The sequence below is a fragment of the Capra hircus genome, chromosome 21 (genome assembly GCF_001704415.2).
Source record: "Capra hircus breed San Clemente chromosome 21, ASM170441v1, whole genome shotgun sequence".
Classification (NCBI taxonomy): Eukaryota; Metazoa; Chordata; class Mammalia; order Artiodactyla; family Bovidae; genus Capra; species Capra hircus.
Window position 1 is genome coordinate 32,218,704 of NC_030828.1, and position 25,075 is coordinate 32,243,778.

Here is a 25,075-nt window from a genome sequence, read left to right on the forward strand (position 1 = left end):
TGAAGAGTGGTGGGACACAAGAGCATCTGGGCAGGGAAGAGGGACCAAGGCCTCTCCAAGAAAGTGACACTTAAGATGAGACCTGAAAAACCAGTCAGATACAGGTAGAGTCAGGAAGAAAACATGATGGGCAGCCTTTTGTGTGTTTTAGAGGAACTGATTGAGAATCAAAGGAATGGGGCAGAGAGCCAGGGGAAGAGTAGCAAGAGGAAGAGAGGAGCTAGGCCGCATGAGGTCTTGTCAACCCACGGGAGGATCTTGGGTATGAAGTGCAGGGGAAATCCACTGAAGCTTTCAAAAAGGAAAATGATGTAATCCAGCATGTGGTTTTTGATGATTCTCCTGGCTGCTCTCTAAAGAGCAAGTTGCAGAAAGTAAGCACTGAATAGGGAGGGCAGCTGTGGCTGTGAAAGATGGTAGGAGCTCCAACAGAGGCTGAGGCAGAAAAGACCGAGGGGAGAACAGGGTGGAACAAAGCTATTTAAACAGGAAGAGTGACGGGCTAGAGGTGAGAAGGAGGGACGAAGAGAGCAGCTGTGGATGGATCTCAGGCTTCAAACCATTTATTGAGATAGGTGGCCTGGAGCAGGAGCAGACAAGGGCAGGTGGGAGTGGCTAGAAGTCAGAGATCCTTGTGGGCATCTTCATTTGAGATGCAAGAAAGTAAGTGTTAAGTAAGCATCTATACTGACAATTCTAATGCTTAAAAGATAGGTCTGGACTTGGGGTGACACTTACTAAAGGCCCCCAAGGAGGCTTTTTGTGTGAACATTTTCCTTGCTGATCCTGGTGCTGCTCTGCAGGCAAACAGCCCGCCAACCTCTACCATCCTGGCTAAAAATGTCACTGTTGGATCCTTGACCCTATTACCAACTTTGACTATTCTTTTGTCCTTCTCCTTGACACCAGCAATAGCATCTGGATCCAGCTGCAACTTTTCTGTTGGCCGAAATCAGGCAGTATCTTTAAAGATGTTCAGAGCATTTAACTTACATAGGTTTTTTTTGCATGGGATTTCTGCAGGAGGAGCTTTGTATCCGTAAACTAAGAAAGTGTTAGTCACTCAGTTTTGCCCCACTCTTTGAGACCTCATGGACTGTGCCCACCAGGCTCCTCTGCCCATGGAATGTTCCAAGCAAGAATACTGGAGTGGGTAGCCATTCCCTTCTCAGAGGGATCTTCCCAACCCAGGGATCGAACCTGGGTCTCCTGCATCGCAGGCAGATTCTTTGTTATCTGATCTCTTAACTTGCATAGGTTTCTTGTGTGGGATTTATGCAAGGGGAGCTTTGCATCTGTAAAATGAAGTGAAAGTCGCTCAGTCGTGTCTAATTCTTTGTGACCCAATGGACTGTACAGCCCATGGAATTCTCTAGGCCAGAATACTGGAGTGGGTAGCAGGGGATCTGCTACCAGGGGATCTTCCCAACCCAGGGATCAAACCCATGTCTCCCTTATTGCAGGCGGATTCTTTAACAGCTGAGCCACAAGGGAAGCCCAAGAATACTGGAGTGAGTAGCCTATCCCTTCACCAGTGGAACTGAACTGGCGTCTCCTGCATTGCAGGTGGATTCTTTACCAGCTGAGCTATCAGGGAAGCTTGCGTCTGTAAAGAAGATGCTAAACATCCTAGTGGCCTACCGTGAAATAATATTTGTTTATTGTGGCTGATTTTGTAGCAAATATGATTGGTATATTTACTCACTTCTTAGAACTGGGTGAAAATAACAGGACAGACCAAGTGAACTGCGGCAACTAAACATGCTAACAACAAGGGAGAAAGGGCTATAGATTATAGAAAATCATAAATTGTGATCATGCAAAGAAGGAGCTTCACTGTAGCTTGAAAACCTGACCCATAGCTAAATGGGGCCAAAATTAATCATGTCTTGATCTTATACATAAGCCAAAGGATCTTTTCTAAAGATCATGCCTATTAGAGCAGTAAAGACTTTTCTGCAGGTTATACCATAATGAGCTTCAGGCATTTAATGAGGGAGACAAGTGCTATTGTTAAAAGTGGTAACCTTCAGCATCTAATGTGAAAATGAAATAGGGCTGCTTGCTCTGCCAAACGAGGGATTGCTCTCCAATTCAGTCCATGAGATGAAGAGGACTCTCATAATCTTAGATGCTCTGATGAAGGCAAATTTAAATCTTCTGGGAAAGGGGGAAAGGCTTTGGTTGGTTTTGTTTTTATAATTAGGTAAGGATTTTACCTGCAAGGAGCAAGTCACTGACTCCAGGCTTCAGGCCCAGAAGCGTCTAAAGGCAGTAAAATAAAACCAGCACCAAGGAACAAACCAGCCTAAGGGTCTCGATGCAGTTTCCCAAAAGCCTCTGGAAGAATAGACAGCATTTTGAGGAGGGGAGACTTGGCTTCCATCTCCATCACAATAGCTATCTCAGATGAGGGTAACTGCCTGGCCAAAAAAAAAAAAATATTACCAGCATGAAAGAAAGTGTCATCTCACCCCGAACCCCCAGAAATCTCCTGTCTAAGAATTTATGTTAAGCTGGATCCTCTCCTACATTGCTATGCAGTAGGAAGTGCCAACACGTGACCCTGACCCTCTTCCCCCTCAGTGAGGCCCTCACTGACTGTCCCCACAGCAGACAGGATGCTACCTCATGTCCTGGAGCTCACTGCAGATTCCTGCCCCACTTGCTGCATTCTGGCTTCCTCTTGCAATTCCCAAGAGACAGAGGGCGGCAGGGGCAGGAAGGGAAGGAACAGAGGCTGAAAACCTTTAGATGCCTGAGCTGCTTCGCCCTGGTGGGTCAGCCTTTCTGGGCAAGAAGAGGGTAGGGATAGGGGGATCCTCTCAGCTGCTTCCAAAGGACCCTTTCTTAAAACTAGGGCAGCACAAAACAAGCCAGGTCATTGTGTTCCTGGATATAAATATTGATTCTCGGTGGTGGTAACATTCTGTTCATAAGAAGGATGTAACATATTTCTCCCACACCGTATTAGACTGATGTGCTGTTTGTCCAAGAGAAGTACAGATTACTGGCTTCTGCAGGGGAAATGTGGACATTTAAATGCATGCAGCTTTCAGAAGTCTAGGGAGCTGTCTTGGAATAGAAACCAGGTCCCTTTCCTGGCTCCAGCCCTTCCCTCCTCTGTCCAGTGTCTCCTTTCCGGACTCCATGTTGCATACCGCATTGGCATTTCTAATCGCTTGTAACTTAGGAAGATGCTTTCTTAGAATTACATCTTGTTTCACAAGAACCTGGAAATGTGGGCACTTGCTCTCTTTGGGAGGGAGGCGTGGAAGGTCAAGGCCGAACATTTTTTGCTTTCTTCCCCTCAGGGGAAAGATCTGGGTGGTCCCCGCTCCTCTGTTTTCTTTTTCACCCCACGTGGGAGGGCAGGGCAAAGGCTTTAGACCAGAGGTGGTCCCTCGGAACATTCCACCCAGGCCTGACCAAGCCCCAGATTCAGAGGCGCTGGCCGCCTTGGCAAGACAAATTCCCCGCATTCCACAAGTGCTCTTGAGGGAGAAATAGCGCTAATGAGAAAGTGGAGTTCTGGATGTGTGTGCATGCTCACTCGGTGCCAGCGCGTCTCACAGACAGATCCCGGGCCAGCAGTATTTCGTAAGAGTGGTGGAGCCGGGCTCCAGATGCGGGAGCCGCAGTGACACATGTGCTGTCAGGAGAGCCAGCGCCCTCTGCTGTCCCGGCCCGGAAGCACCACGGCGGTGGGGAAGACTCCGGGGCCTCTGGAAAGCGGGCGGCGGTCAGAATCCACCGCGGACCCCGGCGGGTGAGGAGGCCAGGCAGCTCCTCGCCCGTCCAAATAATGGGTCTGCGAGGGGCTGCACTCCCTCCGTCGAGCTGGCCCTCTTAATGTTTGGGGGTTGAGAAAGAGCCAAAAATGGGGAGGATTTATAATAATAAAACTCCAGGCTCCAGCAGCATCCGCTGGTCCCATCCCTGAGAAGGTGAGGAACAGCAGGGCCAGCTCCTATCCCCGAACCTGGCCGGCAGGCCCGGGCCAGGCCAAATCAAGAGGGCGGCCGGCCCAGGAGGACACCTCCCCGCTGCAGAGCAGCCCTGCGGCCACTCCCTCGCCTGGGAATGCGGCTTCTGGAGGCCTTGCTGGCTCCGAGGCTGCCAGCCGAGGGGAAGTTGTTACTGCTCCCACTCAGGCATGCTGGCATCTCCTAGGGGCTGGCACCTCAGAGAGACTGGCTCAGCTTACAAGCTAAGAGCGAACTGCCGCCCCCTCTGCTCCACCGCTTGCCAAGACAGCGGCTCAGCAGCGGCCCAGGGTCAGGCTTGCTGCTGCAGTGTGTGTGTGTGTGTGTGTGTGTGTGTGTGTGTGTGTGTGTGTGTGTGTGTGTGTGTGTGTGTGTGTGTGTGTGTGTCTATGTGATGGTGAAAGATAGGGTGGAGATACTGCTGCAGTGTGTGTGTGTGATGGTGAAAGATAGGGTGGAGATATTCAGGTGGGGGTCAGAGGGAGGCTGGCGAATGGCACTGCCATTTGGACAACTTTGAAGTTTTGCAAATAGGCACTAAACAATCACTTATTGTTTTTTGGCAGGTTTTTAATTTTTCTTTTCTTTTTGGTAAACGGATCTCCTCCCTGTTGGGAGAAGAAAAACCCAACCACCAAACAAACCCCTCACAACAATGCCCTTCTCTCTCTGGGACCAATTTCCAGACTGCACAGCAGTCCTGACAAGGTCAACAAGCTGGAGCGGTAAGCGGAAGATCTTTATCTGTGTGGGAAATAGGAAAATCATTTGACTGATAAAAGGAAATACAATAAATAGCATCTAAATTCCTGGCTGCATTCCCTGGGGCCCCTCCTCTGCTGGAGAAAGTGCGCGGGGCAGGATACACGTGCTGCTCCAGCAGCTTTAAAAATAGCATGCAGCACACAGCCCTTTCTTACCTTCCAGAAAGACTTCATTACCGGATTCTCAGCCCCGAGCCTGCAGAGCTGCTGCTGGCGCTTTCTTCTCCCCACACTGGGTTTTTCTTTTTTGGAAACGTTAAGGCAATGCCTGTGATACATTATACTCACGGGCCAGCTCCTGCTCAGCTAGTTTCAATCTGGGCACGTCTGAAGCTCACGTTGAAAGTCCATTGTATTTAATGGGGTGTTAACTCTGTTTATTCTCTGGGACTTGGGCAGTAATTTTACACTCTGCAAAACTAGCAGCTTGAACTTGAAGTGGTATGCCTCTCTCCCCATCCCCACCCTGTGGGTCTCAGTCCCCAGGCACCCCTGGTCCTGTTTCCCACCTTTCCTCAGCTCAGGTGGCCATACATGACCTGGATGGAGCCAAGAAACCTGGGTTCACATCCACTGCAGCCCCCTTTAGCATTGGCCTCTTGAATCGCTTGGAGACTCAGTTTTCTCATCTGTAAAATGGGGACTTTAATCAGCTGTCGCCATACCACAATTCCAAAGTGGATAAACATTTGGGGGGAGGAGTACCACAAAGACCCCCATTCTGTTATTCCCAACCAGGCCACTTTTATATCACCTTGCAACATCTCCAGACCATCTTTCCACTAAAACCCACGGTGGTTCATGGTGAAGCCTGCGGGTAGGCCTGGGTCTTCACTGTGCTGCTCTGACTTTCTGACTCCATTCTTCCTTCTGCCTCTCCAAGTGGAAACTCTACTCGCAGGCAGCAGCTTTCTTCCGTCTCCTTTTGCTCATTCACATTGCCCGGCCCTGAAAGGTATGAATAAACAAAAGATGAGGTGGTCCCTTCTAGCTCTGAGTCTCTGGGTCTAGATCAAAATAACTGAAGCACCTGCACTTTCTAACAAACCAACGTTCTGTATGAGCTATGTCTTAAATTATTCCCACCTGATCTAAAAACTGGATTCTTAGGGACCTTCCAGAATCACCACTGCTTAGATGTCATCTGGACCTTGGTCCTCTCTCTCCAGGAGCCAGGCTTTCCCCCCTGCCTGTCAACAGCTCAGATCTGAATCTCCAGGCCCCTCCTTGCTGGAGTTCCTGATCTCTATTTCCAGCTCCCTCAGGCCTTCTCCATCTGGCATTCTGTAGAATCTTCAAACTCAATTTGCCCAAAATTAAATAGTCTCCCCAAACCCGCATTTTCTCCTGCATCTGCCAACACAGTTAAGAACTCCACTGCCCACTCAAGCTAGAAAAGCCTGTCATTCTCCATCCCTCTTCCTCATTCTTTACCTTGCCCCCTCACTGTCCCCCTACATCCCTTCATTCACAGGAACCCCCCTCATTCAGCCATGGAACCTCCTATGAAGTGGTCCTCACCATCCCCAGGCCAATTTTCTGTAAGGTACTCAGCGTTCGGCTCTCTTCTGAGCTCCCTCAATAGCTCATTGTTTTGTTTTTCTTCTTGATTAATTATTAATAATTCTACAGTAGCTCTTCACTGGCCTTAGTCCCTCCTGCCACCCATCTGTCCCCTCCCCAGCAGACCCTCTTCTGTCCTGCCCACCACTACAAGAAGAACCTTTCTAAAATGCAAGTCTAATCTTGCCAATATCACTCTATTGTAAATTATCATTTTGGTAGTGGCTTTTTATTATCTCATTTAAGCCTTGCAATAATTCCATATGATAAGCATTATCCTTGACCTGTTACACGTGAAACTGAGACTTGCTGGGTTAAAGGATGCAAGGTCACATAGCTGTCATACCTTGCAAACCAGGATTTGGTCTGTCTTATATTGCAAAACCCATGTTGAAAACGTATAAGGTAGTGGCTCTATGCCTGGCACACAGCAGATGAACCAATGTATTTTTCCTCCCATTTCTCCTTCTTAGAGACTTCAGTCTCTTTAGCAAGGTGTGGAGGCCCATTCTGTCATGGCCAGCTTATTTTTCTAAGGCGTTCCCTGTCACTCCCTGTGATCCACCATCACCACCCCCATCAGGCCAGCTCCAGCCACTTGTTGGTCCCCAAACTCTCCCTGTTCTTTCTGAACTCTGTCCCTTTGAAAATTTTCCTGCAGCTTGGCAAACTTCTTCTTCCTCCATCTTCCTCATCTGTAAGGATCAGGTCAGCTAGAGCCCACTCTGTGATGCTTTTTCTGGTCCCCAGACACAGAATCTGTGGCTCCAGCATTCCTCTTGCCAATACTGCTTGCCGTGTGCACTTTATTTGGATGCTGATCATATGGGAGTATAGTTATTTGGGCCTGTCTCTTCCCACCTTTGTATCCCTGTGCCTGGCACTGTGCCTAGGACATAGTGGGCACTCACAGAAAGTGTGTGGATTTAGTTCCATCCCTCGTCCTTCCCTATATCTAATGCTTAATTTTGGCTGTTTTGCAAAGGTGAGAACGTTCCCAAAGAATGGTGTGTGTCACCTCCGTTCTCTCCGACTCCTACGCCCACCTCCTCACTGATCGGCTCTTGTGAGGTCATCAGAGACCCCCACGTCACGAGGTCCTCACTGTCTCGTCTTGTCCTCCCAAGCTCTCAGTAGCATTGGACTCAGATGCCGCTCCCCTCTTCAGTCACCCTCTCCTCCTGGCTTCCGGGCATCACAGTCTGCTGTTTTCTTCCTGCCTCTCCAGCTCTCCTGGTCCCCAGCCGACCTGCAGAATAGAACCACCTCAGCGCTCTGTCCTAAGCTGTGTTCTCTTCTCTCCCAATGCTCCTTTCCCAGATGCGCTTGCCTCTCCCAGAATTCAAAATACTATCTCCATCTTCAGCTCAGCTCCAGAGTCAAATATTCAATAACCTCAGTAATTTAACTGAACTACTTAGAGGATTCTTAGGTATCTCAGACTCTCAGTTTTATCCCCCAAACCTTTCCTTCCTCACTTGGTCCCACCACTTTCAGTGAAAGGCATACTTATGGGTCTCTTCCTGGGATCTTGGGAGTCACTTATCTAGGAAGAATGTGTCTTGGAAGAGGGATCCAGTTTCAGGAGGTCTGAATATTATGCTTTCCTACTTCTGACACAGGTTTGGAAAAACACCAGATTCTTTAACCTGGTATTTCATGCCCAGCATCATGTGAGTACCATCCCCCATACCCAGACTTTTCAGCCCCATTTTTATCTTGCCCCTAGATCAGAAATATCCTTCTGCAGAAAAAGTTTGCTGACCTCTTGCTATGGTCTGAATGCTTGTTATATGTTGAAATCCCAACCCCCAACCTGATGGTATTTGAAAGTAAGGCCACTGGGAGGTGATTAAGTGTGAAGGAGGAGTCCTCAAGGATGGGGTCAGTGTTCTTATGAAAGGGATCCCAGAGAGCCAGAGTGCTCTTGCCTCTTCACTGTGCGAGGACACAGCAAGAAGACACTATCCATGAACAGGAAGTCGGCCCGCACCAGCCACTGAACCCACCTTTCCTTAATCTTGGGCTTCCCAGCCTTGAGAATAAGCTTCTATGAGCCACCCAGTCTCTGGCCTTTTGCTGTAGCAGCCAGAACAGACTGAGATGAATCAAGCCACCCCCTGTCCTTTAAATACACCTTGCAAGTGTGCACCTTTGCACTTATTGCACTCTGCTCCTTTCCATCCAAATCCTCTGCCTTCAGGCCTTTCAGTCCAGCATCTTCTAGAATCTTTCGTGTCTGCTCCACCCAATAATGTCTCATCCTTCTCAAAACTCCTCTAGTAACACGGAAAGTTGGTAGACTTGGCACCCAAGGCCTCACACTGACTGTTAGCTTTCCTGATGCTCATGTCAGGTGTCCTTTCCAGACTGGGTGAAAGGTGAGGACTGCTGAGGTGTCTTGTTCATCGTGTGCCCAGCGCACTGCCCGGCAACATTAAAAGTGGCTAGAACATGGGTGCTGAAACCCTCCTTGCGTGGTCTCATCTATCCTGACATCCCCCTGTCTAAGTGTGGTACAGAGCTATCCATTTTATTTGCTTAGGTATTCTCTATTTAAAAGATGCAAATTGTATCCAGCTCCCTCCAGTTTGTCTCCACGAGGTGCTGAAGACAGGCAGAGATGGATAGATGGCAGGAACAGCTTTAGGAGACTGCCTGGGCTTATGCAGCAGCAAAATGAAAGAGGCCCCGGGCTCCAGTCTCAGCCCAGCCACTGACCGTCAGGTTTTGCTGTTTCACCTCTCTTTCCTCGGTTTAGTCATCTGTAAAATTGCTGAGCGATCACTGGGTATCTGCTTGAGCAGAGGAGTCTCAAAAATCCTTTCTAACTCCTCAATCTAAAAAATCCCATTTTTCCTAAAAGCCCTCATTATGGTGAGCATTCCCAAGCTCACCTCCCAGGAGAGGTGGGGGTGCCCACCCGAGCCCCCTGCCTTGGGGACCAGCCCCCTTAAGGCTCTGTCCTCATTCTATTGAGTTACACAACAACTCTGAGAGAGAGGCGTTTTTAGGCTCCATTTGGCAGACCAGGAAATGAGACCCAGAGGTTTGCCCGAGCCCAGCCAGCATGTCGCAGGGCTCCAGGGGTGTCGCTCACTCCACAGCCTGTGTGCGCGGTGCTTTCCAGGAGCGTTATCCGTCAGTGATTCTCAGACTTCAATGTTTGAATCACCCAGAGATCTTGTGAAAACAGATCTTGATCCTATCACTCTGAGGGGCGGCCCCAGCTTCTGTGTTTCTAACAAGTTCCCAGGTGATACACCTGCTGCCTCATCTCTGAACCCCGCTGTGAATCACCAGGTATACAACCTGCACAGCTGTACCTGGCAGCCCTGCCAAATTACAGCTCAAAAGCAGCAGAGCCGGTACTTCACTTTAGGTCTTTTGACTCAAAGTCCAGGGCAGCCTGTGAGCCAGAACTTGGTGAAAAGCCCCTCTGCTCTGGGCCCAGGGGTCCCTGGAGAATTAGAGAAAGCTTGACAAGGAAAGACTTACTAAAGAGGACCTCATTCCTGCCATGCCATTCAGGAGTCCTTGGCCGGGGCCCCTTGGAGCTGGCACAGGTAGATGTGTGTGGAGGTGGGGGCCCTGTGGGGACAAGGAGCAGTCAAGGGGCTGCATGCCTGGCCTCACGGGGTTGCGGGGCCGGGAGGAATGAGGACTGGCAGCTGGATTCCCAGTCTGCAGCTCCCGGGGCAGTGATGAGCAGGGCGTTCTTCAGTTCTCCGTGCAGGTGCTGAGAAGTGGGGGTGATGCTCGCAAGCAGAGAGAGGCGCTGAGCTGCAGCCTGGGAAGCCTGCATTCCCAGGATCCTTCCCTCTGCAGCCGAGCTGGCTCAGGGCCTGTTTCCATTTGCTGGGGAACAGCCGGACATTTTACAGGGAACCCCTGTGCACATGGGGTCTCCTGTCCTCTCCAGGGTAATTGCCTGAGAGGCACAGGTGCTCCCTGGGTCTGGAGTCTCAGCTGGGGCCACCATCATGACATAATATCCTGGGGTGGGCTTTGTAAACTCTAGAGATCTGTGCAAATGCCAAGAGTGCTGGGGTGGAAGGTGAGTCTGCAGTGAGGCACAGTGGGGGAGGACCTAAGAGGAGCAACGGTGAAAGAAGGGTTTTGAAGGAGAAACCAGGGAGGCCCTGGGGAAAACTGGCAGAAGAGAGCTCGGTGAACAGACAAACAGAGCAGAGGACAGAGGGAACAGCCAATTTGCAGGTGGGGTGAGTGTGTACTAACTTGCTTCAGTCGTGTCTGACAGTTTTTGACTCTATGGACCGTAGCCCACCAGGCTCCTCTGTCCATGGGGATTCTCCAGGCAAGAATACTGGAGTAGGTTGCCATGACCTACTCCAGGGGATCTTCCCAACCCAGGGATCGAATCTCTTATGTCTCCTGCATTAGCAAGTGGGTTCTTTACCACTGGCGCCACTTGGGGAGCCCCTTGCAGGTGGGGGCCTGGGGCTGAACACTGCCCTGCTACTCACCAGCTTCAGGCACATATCTGCAGCTCTGGGAGCATCCTTTGCCTCATGTGTACATGGAGACAATGAAGCTACAGAGACTGGGACGTGTCTTGGGTTATTGGGGGTGTACATGTTCATAGCACAGTATATGTGGGTTGATGCCAAGACTTGGGTCATGTGTGGCAGCTTGCTGAGCCCTGAGAAGGGGCTGTGAGCCCTGCTTGGCCTGGAGTCCTGCACTGGCCTTGGACAAACGCCTTTCGCTTCAGGGCCTTGGTTCCCCGTGTGCATAGTGGGGAGGGGTAGATGTGAATGGCCTGCAAGTATCCTTCTAGCCCGCCTGGGCTCCAGATGGCTGCACGTTCTGTCCAGCAAGGCCTGAATTGGGCATCTATTCTGAGGCTTTGCCCTCTTCAACAAGGCTAAGCTGGCAGAGGTTTCCAGGACGGAGGTGAAGGGCCTCAGCCTCCACTGGGGCTGAAGGCTGAAACCAGTGACCATTCAGAAGTATCTCTCCTCTAGGCAGGGGCCCAGGGCTACCCGGTCACCAGATGCAGGGCTAGATGGAGCAAGAGCCTGGCAGGGCCGTTTCTGGGCAGCCTGGTGAGTCCTGTGGGCATGGCCTCAAGGCTCCACTTCACCGTCTTGACTCCCACATCCACAGGCGGGCCAACCGGGGAGACATAATAGCTTCTGCATCCACCTCAGAGCAGTCACGCTGGAGGAAAAAGGATTAAGGACAGAAGAGAGGCTGATGTGGTCTGCCAGGCTGATTGGGATAGAAGGCACGTCCACGGAGAACACAGATGGGGATGTGGGAGATAAAACTCACCGGCCCAAACCCAGAGAATGGACTTACAGGCATGAGGTGCAGCCAGAAGCGAGGCTTTAAGAACAGTGTTGCAAGATGGGGTGTCTCGTGGGCAGGCACACCCAGAGTCCTTACAATGGGTTCTTCATCCTCTCGGCATGCAAGTCCCTCCCCCAGCTCCTCATTGGCTGGGTACAAAGGGTTAACAATCTTCCTGAATGTCACCTGGATTTATTATTCTCCCCACACGCTTCTTCCCATTCTTATGTTTTGAATTCACCAGCAGAATGAGTCCGTGCCGAAATCCTAGGCATTCCATTCTCCTTTTGTCTGGATTTTCCCACGCAAGTACCCTAATGGCTATTATATCAGCAGGCTGTCACTCTGGGCTAGCTGTCCTTGAAAATGGACCATGTTAAGTTTTTATTTCTTACAGGGAGACCAAGGCACAGAGGCTTGAGCTTTCATGGGAGCAGGTACCAGATCTGTAACTAGCACCGTGTCTTCTCTCGGCCACTTAGTCTCTTCTAGAACAGGCCATACAGATGCTATTTCAGACAATTGTTTCCATCTTCTGATTCTGACTCTCTCCCAGGACAGCCCTTCTGAAATTGAAAGCCAGTGCACCTGTCCCCCAGAGTCAGCGGCTGCTGGGAGAAACATCCTGTTTCTTCAACCATGTTGTTCCCCACTAGGGGTGCTAGATTCCGGGGGTGGGGGATATTGCTTACTGAATACAGGACACCTAGTTAAATTTAAATCTCAGATAAACAACAAATAACTTTTTAGTGTAAGTACATCCTATGCAATGTTGAGGACAAGCTTATACTAAAACTACCTTGTTTCTCTGAGATTCAGATTTAGCTGTGTCTTGTATCTAGAAACACTACCTACCTACCTCCCAGGCCATCCTGCCCAACCCTCTCTGTGAGGGTGCTGGTGAGGGTTCAGAACATCAAGGGTCTCGCTTTTGTTCAGGGGTGGCTTTACTGGGAAGCCTCTAAGTGCTCTGGCCTGCCTCTGCCCTCACTGCCAGCAGGCTCCCCTCCCGCAGGCCTGTGTGTGGTGTGTGTTGGAGTGGGGCATGTCCTTCTCTGTCGCAGTTGTGTTTACTGTCTCAGCGCTCAGCTCAGGCTCCAGGCGTGCGCCTGCCCTCTTGATTCCCTGCTCGCGCTGTTCATGACCACCGCTCAGCCACTTTGCCTTTGGTTGCTGGGCACCTAGAACACAGTTTATCCCTTTCTTCCCCGCAAAGTGGAAGGGAGCAAGGATTTGAGAAGGACCTCTGAAGGACGGAGTTCCCTGTGCCCGGCCCGCCTCCCTAAGGCTGGCCTCACACCTGTGGAATGGGTATGCTCGGCTCCATGCCACAAGCAGGGGCTCCCAGATTCTCACAGACCTGCTCTGCTGAAGAAGGAAGTGACTGAGAATCTCAACCTTGACCCCAAAGGGTGTATGTTAAGAGCCTATTCTCTGCCAGCAGAAGGTTCACTCAGCACCTCCATCCACTCCAGGGCTGCAGGAGGGACAGGCCAGTGAGGCCCCTCTGCAAGGACAGAGGTGGGCTGAACACTCACATCACACACAATTCCCAGAAGCCAGTCATACACATGACAGATTCCTCCTCCACTGGGCCTGGGCCTGTGTTCCCCGAGGCCTACTGAGTGATGGATCTTTATGAGAGTGATTCAGCAGGAAGTTCTCGAGGAGAAACACAGAGCAGAGGAATGGGGAAGTGGGACAGGGAAGCAAAAAGATAGAAGCCGACCAAGAGTATCAATTTAGCGGAAGTCACACAGAGGGGGACTTTGGCCCATTCCCATGGGACAACCTCAGAGATGTCCCAGTCAGGGGCAAAGAGAGCTAGGGTATTGATACTTCTGCATGGCCAGTCCTTGGGGGACACAAATTTCCAGGCACTTCCTGTTCAGGATGGTTACAGGCAGAGTTGGGCAATCCTCCAACAGAGAGAGGGTGTGAAGGCCCAGGGGTGGGCATAGGCGGGGAAAATGTGGAGGGAAGTTTGGGGGGGTGTGGGGTCACACAGGTGTAGGGGACATAGGTCAGGAGAACGGGGGAGGGGAAGGTTAAGGAGGGCTTCCCTTTGGACAGCCCACTCAAAGCTCACCTTCCAGTCTGTTGCCCTCAGAAAAAACCTACCCTAATGTCTTGAGTTACCCTCAGCACCCTCACCCCACCCCTGGAATTCTCCAGATCCAAAGCTATTATCGTAATAACAATAAGCCCATTGTGCATACTTCCTGACTAATCCCTTCCGCATGGCCTGGAGGAGAGAGGGGCAGGCCCAGGGACTGAAGGCCCGTCTTAGGCCAGGAGTTAAGGCTGAGCCATCTGGTGAGGTCAGGTGTGGGAAAGACCCTGGCTCACAGGCAGACCCTGCCATCCCACCCACTCTAACACAGTTGGTTTCCAGTTTCTGCTCCATCGCAGCCAAGGTCTGCTTCTGACCTCGTGTGTGAGTTGCTCAGTCACGTCCAACTCTGCAACCCCAAGGACTGTGGCCCACCACGCTCCTCTGTCCATGGGATTCTCCAGGCAAGAACAATGGAATGGGTAGCCATTCTCTTCTCTAGGAGATCTTCCCGACTCAGGGATCTAACCCAGGCCTCTGGCATTACAGGCAGATTCTTTACCATCTGAGCCACCAGTGTTCCGACTAGAACTGCAGAAATCTAAGGGTACTCCCTGAGCATGCATGGTGCCCAAGATTCTGTGCTAGGCCCTTGCATTCCTCATTTCATTTTCCCTCATGTCCAGCCCCACAATGTAGCTATTAGAGTCTATTATTTAGATAAGGAATCCAAAGGTCACAGAGATTCAGCAGCTGATTGGTCGGAATGTGCACGATTGCTGAGTGATGATGTCATGTCTAAATCCAGGCTCCTGGACCCCTCAGCTGGACATCAGTCTGCATCTCCGAGGTCCTGTCTCCAGGAATCCACACTGGAATCAGTAAGAGGTGGAGTACCCAAGCTCGGGCTGGATGGGCCAGGCCTCATGCGTGCCTTGGCACCAGCAAAGCAAGGCATGCCCCAGACGAGAAGTTTTGGAAAAACGATCCAGTTTTGAAAAATCGTTGTAGAGTCATAGTGGAAGAACTCAGACCATGGCAGGACTTCTTACTCTTATTTTGTGATTTAGGATTAGCTTTATTTTAATTTGTAGTTTGTAAGTGGAGGGGGGTTGGGGCGCGTTTTATTCTTTTCTCCAGGCTCAGGTCCCGTAAATAAAGGTCTTCATCTGACCCTGCATAGGTCTGGAGAATACTCTTGAGAATCCCTTGGACAGTAAGGAGATCAAACCAGTCAGTCCTAAAGGATATCAACCCTGCATATTCATTGGAAGGACTGATACTGAAGCTGAAGCGCCAATACTCTGGCCACTTGATGTGAAGCGCCGACTCATTGGAAAAAACCCTGATACTGGGAAAGATTGAGGGCAGGAGGAGAAGAGGGTGACGGAGGATGAGATGGTTGGATGGCATCACCAACTCAGTGGACCTGAGTTTGAGCAGGGCGTGGGCAGGTCCTGCAGGGAGGAGCTGCTTCCTGGTCTCTTTGGCCCATGTGTTAACTTACCAAAGACAAACTGTGCAGCTTCCGCCTGTCAAGCCCTGTGCACCGCACCATGCAGGGGATACAGTTGTTTCTCCTTCCTTACCTGGTGCTCTTGGAGACAACTACACACACTGATGTGCTTTATAGACTGTAAAGTGCTGTGCACTCACTTCCCAGTTCCATAGGCCCTCCTGCTCTCCGCCTCTTCTGATAGGAAGCCACTCCAGGACCAGACAGGATCACACAGTCACACCACCTTTGAACATACAAGACCCCTTCCTGTGGCTCCTGATACCCTCTGCTGAGTATGACAGAGGTTTACTCAAGCTCTCTGGGGAGGAAACATCAGTCTGCTGGCCTAGCACCCAGCCCAGGCCCACATACATGACAGCCACTCAGGAAATGTTGGTTCAAGTTTTCAGAATTGAATTGAGCTCAGTCACTCCAGAGCCATAGGCAGTCATATTTTTCTAGGAGAGTTCCCTGGCTGGATTCCGATTATCTTCTCACTTCTTTCTTGAATGTGTGTTCCATACCTGCTCCCATCCTCTCCTTCCCACCTGGTTCCCATGCTCCCCCTTCTGACCCTGAGTCAGTCTCCTTTCTGGTAGACTGTTCCACCAGCTTCTCCTTCTTGCCTAAGACTCCATTCCTTTGTATTACCCACAAGGGGACAGAACATGTGCTTTGGAATCTAGGCCCCTTCATTTACTACCTGGGCAAGTCAGACAAGCAGTTTCCCTCCCCAAATCTTGATTTCCCTGTCTATAAGATAGAGAGAATGGGTTGTTGGGATTATTTGAACAGAATAACATATGCAAGTTGCCTGGCACATAATTAAAGTTTAAAACATCTTTCCCCTTAGGACCTCTCTGGTGATCCAGTGGTTACGAATCTGCCTTCCACTGCAGGAGACATGGTCCAGATCTCTGGCCGGGAAACTAAGATCCCACGTGCCTAGCAGCGACTAAGCCCGTACAGCACAACTACTGAGCCATGTGCCAAGAGCCTGTGCTCCACAACAAGAGAAGAGTAGCCCGCACTCGCTGCAGCTAGAGAAAGCCTGCAAGCACAAAGCAGCGAAGACCCAGAGCAGCCAAAAATGACAAACAAATAAGCTAAATACTTTAAAAATAAATAAATAAAAATATCTCTGCCCCTTAACAAAATCTTGTTGCTTCTTCCCTTTCTTCTATTTGTTCTAGTAATGCTTATTAAGCACCTGCTTTCTACTAGAGACAATGTAAGGAAGACACAGTGCCAGGTGCGTGCATGCTCAGTCGTGTCTGACCCTTCACGCCCCCATGGACGATAACCCACCCGGCTCTTCTGTTTGTAGGATTTCCCAGGCAAGAATACCGGAGTGGGTTGCCATGACCTCCTCCAGGGGATCTTCCTGATCAAGGGATCAAACGTGTATCTCCTGTGTCTCGGATTCTTTAACATTGAGCCACCTGGGAAGCCCAGGGAAGACATAGTACCTGCCCTTAAGAACTGTAGAAGGGGTGAGAGAAAAATGAACAGAACCACATACTCTGAATAGAGAGGCAGGTTCTTAGGCAGCTCTGAAAGTCTTCCTGAGGAGGTGAGGCCCGGAGAGTCCTGGACAGTCAGGAATCTCTAGGTAAGGATGTGCTGTTAGCCAGGGGAGGTTTCCAAGTCAGCCAAGGAGGCTCAAGATTCAGGACATCTTCCAAGATTCTGTATCAATTCTGGGTCATGATTTTGTATTATTTTTCTTTCAGGGCCCCCAAATTACATACGGTTCAGGCCTGCTTAAATGTGCCCCAGTCATCTGTTGGAAAGCCTGATCTGCCTTTCTGCGGACTCTCTGCCAGATTCTCTATCACCCTCACCTTCTCTGCTTTCAGCACTCTGAGGGTGTTGCTCCCTCAGCCCTAGTCCCTGGCAGGGCATCTCTGGGTGAACAGGGCAGGGCTTCTGCTTCCTGACTGGAGGGGCTCTGTGACATCCAATGGACTGTGGTGAGTTCTCTGAGGGTGAGGGTTCTCCCCCTTATACCCTGAAGGCATTGCACATGATAGGTCTCAGTGAGCTCTCATGCCTATGGCCTCCCTGGACTGAGAGGCAGGCTGGGCATGAGTTGGCCTGGCTGCCAAGAATGACTGAAACCTAGTGGTGGGCCTGAGCAGGGCTTCTTTGGGGCAGAGGTGTGCTCTCCTTCCCAGGCTTCCCAGGTGGTGCTGGTGGTAAACACCCCGCCTGGCAATACAGGAGATGCAGGCGATGTGGGTTCAAGCCCTGGATCAGGAAGATCCCCTGGAGAAGGGCATGACAACCCACCCTGGTAGTCTTGCCTGGAGAATCCCATGGACAGAGGAGCCTTGCAGGTTAAAGTCCACAGGATCCCAAAGACTTGGACACGACTGAAGCCACTTAGCACCCATCCTCTTACCAAGTCGCCGTGTTAGTGGAAAGGCTGGATACAATGGCAGGCAAAACCTTTTACATTCTGGTGGCTGGGATGAGAGTGGAACCTATAAACAATTTGGACCTATAAGTGAAGCTTAAATGCATGGGAGTGGGGAGTGGTGAATATAGTGAAGAGGTTGTGCTCAGCTAAGAGCTTCTGTATCAATTATAAATCTCTTCCAGTTTCTAACCTGATCTCCCAGGACAGACCTACTTGGTTCCCCTAGCTGGTTGGGGGAGGCCCAAGGCCCCAGCAACATGCTTTACCCTACCAGGTCCAGGGGCTCTGGGTAGGGTTCAAGTGTTAGGTGGGCCCAGGGCAGCATCGCCACCTCCAGCAGCTGCCAGCATTCATCCAGCCTTACAAGTGCAGAGCCAGAGCAGACTGGGTCATCACAGTCTGGTGGGCATCCCTGCCCCAGGGGCCAGCCCAGGAGCCTCCCAGGAACAGTGACACACAGGTGAAGTCACAGCCCTGGGGGCCATTAAAGGCAAGTCCCCGAGCTTTCAACTAATTACACAGGGCAGAAGTGCACAGGAGCTGTCCATCCACTCGTTAAAACCCGGCACAGTCCTTACTCACTTGCTTTCTTCCTTCCTGAATAATTGAATCAGTTCAGTTGCTCAGTCGTGTCCGACTCTTTGCGACCCCATGAATCACAGCACGCCAGGCCTCCCTGTCCATCACCATCTCCCAGAGTTCACTCAGACTCACGTCCATCGAGTCCATGATGCCATCCAGCCATCTCATCCTCGGTTGTCCCCTTCTCCTCCTGCACCCAATCCCTCCCAGCATCAGAGTCTTTTCCTATGAGTCAACTCTGTGCATGAGGTGGCCAAAGTACTGGAGCTTCAGCTTTAGCATCATTCCTTCCAAAGAAATCCCAGGCCTGATCTCCTTCAGAATGGACTGGTTGGATCTCTTTACAGTCCAAGGGACTCTCAAGAATCTTCTCCAACAACACAGTTCAAAAGCATCAATTCTTTGGTGCTCAGCCTTCTTCACAGTCCAACTCTCACATCCATACATGACCACAGGAAAAACCATAGCCTTGACTAGACGGACGTTAGTCAGCAAAGTAATGTCTCTGCTTTTGAATACACTATCTAGGTTGGTCATAACTTTTCTTCCAAGGAGTAAGCGTCTTTTAATTTCATGGCTGCAGTCACCATCTGCAGTGGTTTTGGAGCCCAAAAAATAAAGTCTGACACTGTTTCCACTGTTTCCCCATCTATTTCCCATGAAGTGATGGGACCAGATGCCATGATCTTCGTATTCTGAATGTTGAGCTTTAAGCCAACTTTTTCACTCTCCTCTTTCACTTTCATCAAGAGGCTTTTTTGCTCCTCTTCACTTTCTGCCATAAGGGTGGTGTCATCTGCATATCTGAGGTTATTGATATTTCTCCCGACAATCTTGATTCCAGCTTGTGTTTCTTCCAGTCCAGCATTTCTCATGATGTACTCTGCATATAAGTTAAATAAGCAGGGTGACAATATTCAGAATTCACTCAAAAGGCCATTAGGGTCCCTACCCCTTTCCTGATGCTTGTTGAAGGCGGCAGGAGGGTTGGGGTGAAGCAACCTTGAGTTGGCCAAGTGAAGTGGCAGCCACTGGGGTCAGGAGATTGGCTATACACAGAGGGACTGAGCAATAGGTTAACATATTGAGGATGTTGGGAGGCAGAGTTCTTGCTGTTGGAGAAAGAAGTTGCAAATATGAAAAGGGAAGAAGCTAGAATGACTCCAGTGGTGGATTAGAAATAGTTATTGATATGACTTACAGTTTTCAACATATGGATACAGAAATAAATATAAATGTAAGTACACACGTGCAAATATTCTCTAGCTCTGGCCACTGTACAGGGCCTGGAAACAGCACCCCCAGCCCTCCCCAACAAGAGCAATGAGCAAACCTGGAACCCAGATAGGCTTCTTAACGCCATTCTCCACTAAAAGAAACCAGGGCTCCTTGGAGAAATGGCTACTCCCAAGGGTGAGGCAGGGGAAATAGTTAAACAGCTGAAACATCTTACAGTTTCAGTTGGAAAGTACTCAAAGAATGATGGGGACATGTCAAAAGGAAATGAGATAATATCCAGAATATATAAAGAACTCCTACACTCAACAACAACAAAATAAACAATCCAATTAAAATATAGGCAAACAACCTTAATAGACTTACTCCAAAGAAGATACACAAATGTCCAACAGGTACCTGAAAAGATGCTCATTAGAGAAATGCAAATCAAAACTACAATGAGAGTCTGTCCCACTGGGATTAGGATGGCTACTATGAAAAAACAAAAATAGCAAGTATTGGAAAGAATGTAAAGAAGTTGGAACACTCTCAGACTGTCCCTGTAGCTGTTATGGAACACAGCATGGTGATTCCTCAAAAAATTGAAAATAGAGTTACCATATGATCCAGAAATCTCACTTCTGGTATATACTCAAAAGCGTTGAAAGAAGGGGACTCAAAGAAATATTTGTACACTTACGTTCATAGCAACATTATTCACAATAGCCAAAAGGTGAAAGCAACTCAAATGTCCCATTGATGATTGGATGGATAAACAAAATGTGGTCATATGTATGGTGGGGTATTATTCAGACTTAAAAAGGAAGGAAACTGACACATGCGATAGCATGGATGGACTTTAAAGACATGGTGTTAAGTGAAATAAGTCAGTCATAAAAGGACAAATACTGTATTATTTCAAATGGCAACCCACTCCAGTGTTCTTGCCTGGAGAATCCCATGGATAGAGGAGCTTGCTGGGCTACAGTCCATGGGATCACAAAGAGTCGGACACAACTGAGTGACTTCACTTTCACTTTCAGAGTAGTCAGAGTCAAAGAAATGGGAGAATGGTGGTTTCCAGGGGCTGAGAGTAGGAAAAAGGGAGTTATTGTTTAATGACGACAGAATTTTAATTTTATAGGATGGAGTCTGGGGGACTTCCCTGGTGGTCCAGTGGCTAAGAATCTGCCTGCCAATGTAGGGAACACGAGTTCAATCCCTGGTCCAGGAACTAAGATTCCAAATGCTGCAGGTCAACTAAGCCAATGGGCCACAACTACTGGGCCCGTGCCTGCGAGCTGCGGCTACTGAGCCTGCGAGCCCTAGAGCCCGTGCTGCACAATGAGAAGCCGCCGTGGTGAGAAGCCCGCACACCACAACTAGAGAAAGCTCGTGTGCAGCAACGTAGAGCCCGTGCACCCCATCAAAGACCCAGTGCAGCCAAAAACAAATGAAAATTTCAAAAAGGAACAGCGATTAAAAAAAGAGTTCTGGAGATGAGTGGTGATGATAGTGGCACAACAATGCAAACACCCTTAATATCAATGAATTTCACACTAAAATATCTGAAGGAAGTAAGTAAGTAAGTAAAGTCACTCGGTCGTGTCCGACTCTCTGTGACCCCATGGCAACCCACCAGGCTCCTCAGTCCATGGGATTCTCCAGGCAAGAGGATACATTTTATTTTATGTGTGTTTTACCACAATTTTTTTTTAATTTAAAAGAATTTTAAAGGACACAGAAATCAATTTGAAGTGCTCCAAATTCCCAGATCTGGGACAATTTGAGCATCAAAATAAATACTGATTACAGTCTATCAGACTGTATTCATGTAAAGAAATAAATCAGTAAACAAATGGGGAGAAGAGACGCCTCCTCCTTAGAGCAGAATGCCAACTAATAAATGTAGAGGGAATAATGGAATTGGAAAAACCAGACTTTGCAGCCACTGTAGAAACATTTGGTGTGGGCAAGACTCATTCATGGATGTTAAAGTTATCAGGTGAAATTATCATGAGGGACAGAATATTTACATAATCTTAAACTCTCTCTCCACAAAATATTTACTTGTTGTTCTTATTAATTAATTTAACAGTGGAGAAGCCTGGCAGATGCCATCTTAACCAAGTGTTAAAAGTTAATGTTGCCAGTAATGGGACAAATTGACCAGGTGCCACTCATCAACAGAGGGAAGAACGCAGCATCACCTCTGTGACTTTCCTGCCAAAGGTGAATGATATCAGATAAACTCACATTGAGAGACATTCTACGAAATAACCAGACTGTAATCTTCACAAGTGTCAAAGTCATGAAAGTAAAGATTGCGGGACTGTCTCAGGCTGAAAGAGGCAAAAGATACTTGATAACAAAAAAGCAATATGTGATCATGGACTGGACCTTTTTGATATAAAGGACAGTATTGGGATAATGGTTGAAACTGAATTCGTAGATTAGTTGGTAGTATTATAGTATCCTGACTTCCCTGGTTTTAATGTGGTTTTGTGAAAAAAATAAACTCTCTTTTTCTTTCCTCCTTTGCTTCCTCCCTTCTTTCCCTCCACCCTCCTTCCCTCCCTCCTTTCTTTTTTCCCTCTCTCCTTTCTTCCCTCCCTCCCTCTTTTCTTTCTTCCTCTCTTTCTCTTTACCAGTGCATCTACTCTGTTACCCACTTGTGAAAACATACTCAACCGAATTATAGTAAGTCCCCTACATACAAACAAGTTCCTTTCCAAGAACATATTCGTTAAGTCCAATTTATTCGTAAGTCCAGCAAAGTCAGCCTAGGTAGTCAACTAGCACAATCAGCTTTATGCCACTGTACTATAATGGGGTTGTAATACTTTTCACACAAATAATAGATAAAAAGCAAACAAACACAAAAATATAGAAAACATTTTTAATCTTGCACTACAGTACCTTGAAAAGTACAGTAGTACAATACAGCAGCTGGCATGCAGGGTCTGGAATCAAGTGTACAGGCAAGGAGACTCCCTGGATAGAGGAGCAAGAGGAGGGGGGAGATGGTAGAGTACTACTGTGCTCTACCCAGTTGTTGTTTAGACGCTACATTGCATCTGACTCTCGCGACCCCGTGGACTGTAGCCCACCAGGCTCCTCTGTCCATGGGTTTTCCAGGCAAGAATACTGGAGTGAGTTGTCATTTCCTTCTCCAGGGGATCTTCCCAGACCAGGGATCAAACCCTTGTCTCCTGCACTGGCAGGTGGATTCTTTACTACTGGGCCACCAGGGAAGCCCACTCTCCCCAGTACTGCACAGCGAAGTACACCAAAGCACTACCGCTTTTAGAGGATGCACGCACGTGGCAACGGACGCCAGACACATGAGCTAACTCACTAGACTGGACATGCAAACACACACTGACATCTCTGAAAGTCTGCAACTTGAAGGTTCGTATGTAAGGGACGTACTGGAAGTCTATGTCTACCAAATATTGTTCTATATGTTCTACATGTAGAACAATATGTAAGTAGTTTTGTTTGTAATGGATCCTAATTAGAAATTACTTGTATAAGTCTAATCAGGGTGTCATAACAGAATACCATGGACGGGGTGACTTTAACAACAGGAATGTATTTTCTCACAGTCCTGGAGGCTGGAAGTCCAAGATCAAGGTACCAGTGGGCTTGGTTTCTGATGAGACCTCTCTCTCCAGCTTACAGACTGCCGCCTTCTTGTTTTCACCTGGCCTTTACTTTCCGCTTCTTCTCCCTCTTCTTATAAGGACACCAGTCCTGTTGGATTAGGGCCCTACCCTGGTGATCTCTTTTAACCCTAATAACCTCCAATTTCCAAATACAGTCACGTTGGTAGTTAGGGATTCAATTCATGAATTTTGGCAGGACACAATTCATTCCATAATGGTACCCAAATTCCCATTAACAATGGAATGCATACATAGTGGCTATTTATTCAGTGGAATACTACATGGCAGAGAATGAACTGCTAAAAATACACACAACATGGATGAATTTCACAGACATAACATTGAGCAAACATTTCAGACAGAAAAGGATACAGACTGTATACTTTCACGTATATGAAAGTCAAAAACAGGCAAAGCTAAACTATGGTAAAGTTGTTTGAATAACAGGAGTGGTAGGTTTGCCTCCAAAGAACATGAAGAGACTCCTGGAGTACCCAAGTGTTCTGGGCCTCAGGCTGAGTAGTGATTACATAGCTGTTTACGTATGTAAAAATCAATGAGACTGAAGCCATAGAAGCAACCCAAGTGTCCATTGACTGATGGATGAATAAGCAAACCATGGTCACACTTATGGGCAGTTTTATTCCACCTTAAAAGGGAAGGTAATTCTGCAGTGTGCTACGACACAGATGAAACTGGAGGACATGCTAAGTGAAAACAAAGGACAAGCACCGTATGATTCCACTTCTATGAAGTACCTAGAGTAGTCAAAAGCGTGGAGATGGAAAGCAGACGGTGGTTGCCAGGGGCTGGGAGGACAGGGAAGTGGGGACTTATTGTTTAATGTGCGTAGAGTTTCAGTTATACTTGATGAAAGAGTCTTGGAGATGGGTGTAGTGATGGTTATACAGCATTGCGAATGTATTTAATACCGTAGAACTATATGCTTAAAATGCTTAATATAGTAATTTTTATGTATTTTATCACAATGAAAAAAATTGGAGGAAAAAAATCAGTCAGGCTGTAACGTAAGATGTATACAGTTTACTATATAAAGATCATATCTCTTACTTTAAAAAGCTAAAAAAATATGGAGGGTAGTGAGCTGAAATATGGTGAGAATGTATGGTATGGAGAGAAAATAGGGGAGGGCGTGGGAAAAGACTGGAAAGAGACAGACCCTGGTTCTAGGCCCTTGTAGGGTTTGGATTTTTTTTCCTTATAAGGAGTTTAGATTTTTTTCCCCAAGAAAAAGAAGCCATCAGAAAAGGTCTAAGCAGGAAGTGACATGGTCCTGTTGTATTTTGAAGACCTTTCTGGCTGCAAAGGGCTCAGCAGACTTGATGGGCAGGAGTGGAGGCAGGAAAATCCAGCCACATTAGCTCCTGTGGTCCCAGCCAAGGACTACAGAGGCTTGGCCCAGGCAGGTTCCAGAATCATGAGAGTTGTTGATGAATTGTTAGTAGGATGAGAGAGAGGCAGGAGTTCCGGAGATGCCCAGGCCTTTGCCTCAGGTGACTGGGTGGGCTATGATTCATCATTTAGGAGCGGTTTAGGGCACAGGGGAAAAGGATGTGGGTTCAGTCATGATGTGCTGTGTTTGAGGTACCCACAGAACATCCAGGAGGCAGTGAGAAATAAAAGTTTGGAGCACACAAAGAGAACTGGCTCGAATGCCGAGCCTAGGGGCAGGAACACAATGAGGAAAGTGGCTGTGAGTGGAATAACGTGGTGGAGACTATGGGGAAAAGGGGGAAGTGGTGTTTTTGGTGAAGGAGGAAGCTGCAGCCAGAGCTCACGTAGAATAGAGATCCAGCAGTGCAGACCTACCAAGTGTTCAAAAGAGGTGGGAATCAGGGTTTTGAATACGAAATCTGCAGAGTAAAACATTTTCAATTGAAGTATACATGCAGAAAAGTGCATGAATTCTCAGTGTACAGCTTGAAAAATTATTATAAACTGAATTCACTTATGCAAATCCGTTGATTTTCAAATGTTTAGCAAC

General features: G+C 48.5%; 1 long non-coding RNA gene across 1 annotated transcript; it reads left to right on the forward strand.

Annotated features, from left to right (window-relative positions):
• LOC106503360 lies at positions 1,554 to 14,920 on the forward strand. The gene is made up of 3 exons (XR_001297024.2): positions 1,554 to 4,711; positions 7,936 to 7,986; positions 14,491 to 14,920. It is a non-coding gene; the product is annotated as an uncharacterized LOC106503360 (long non-coding RNA).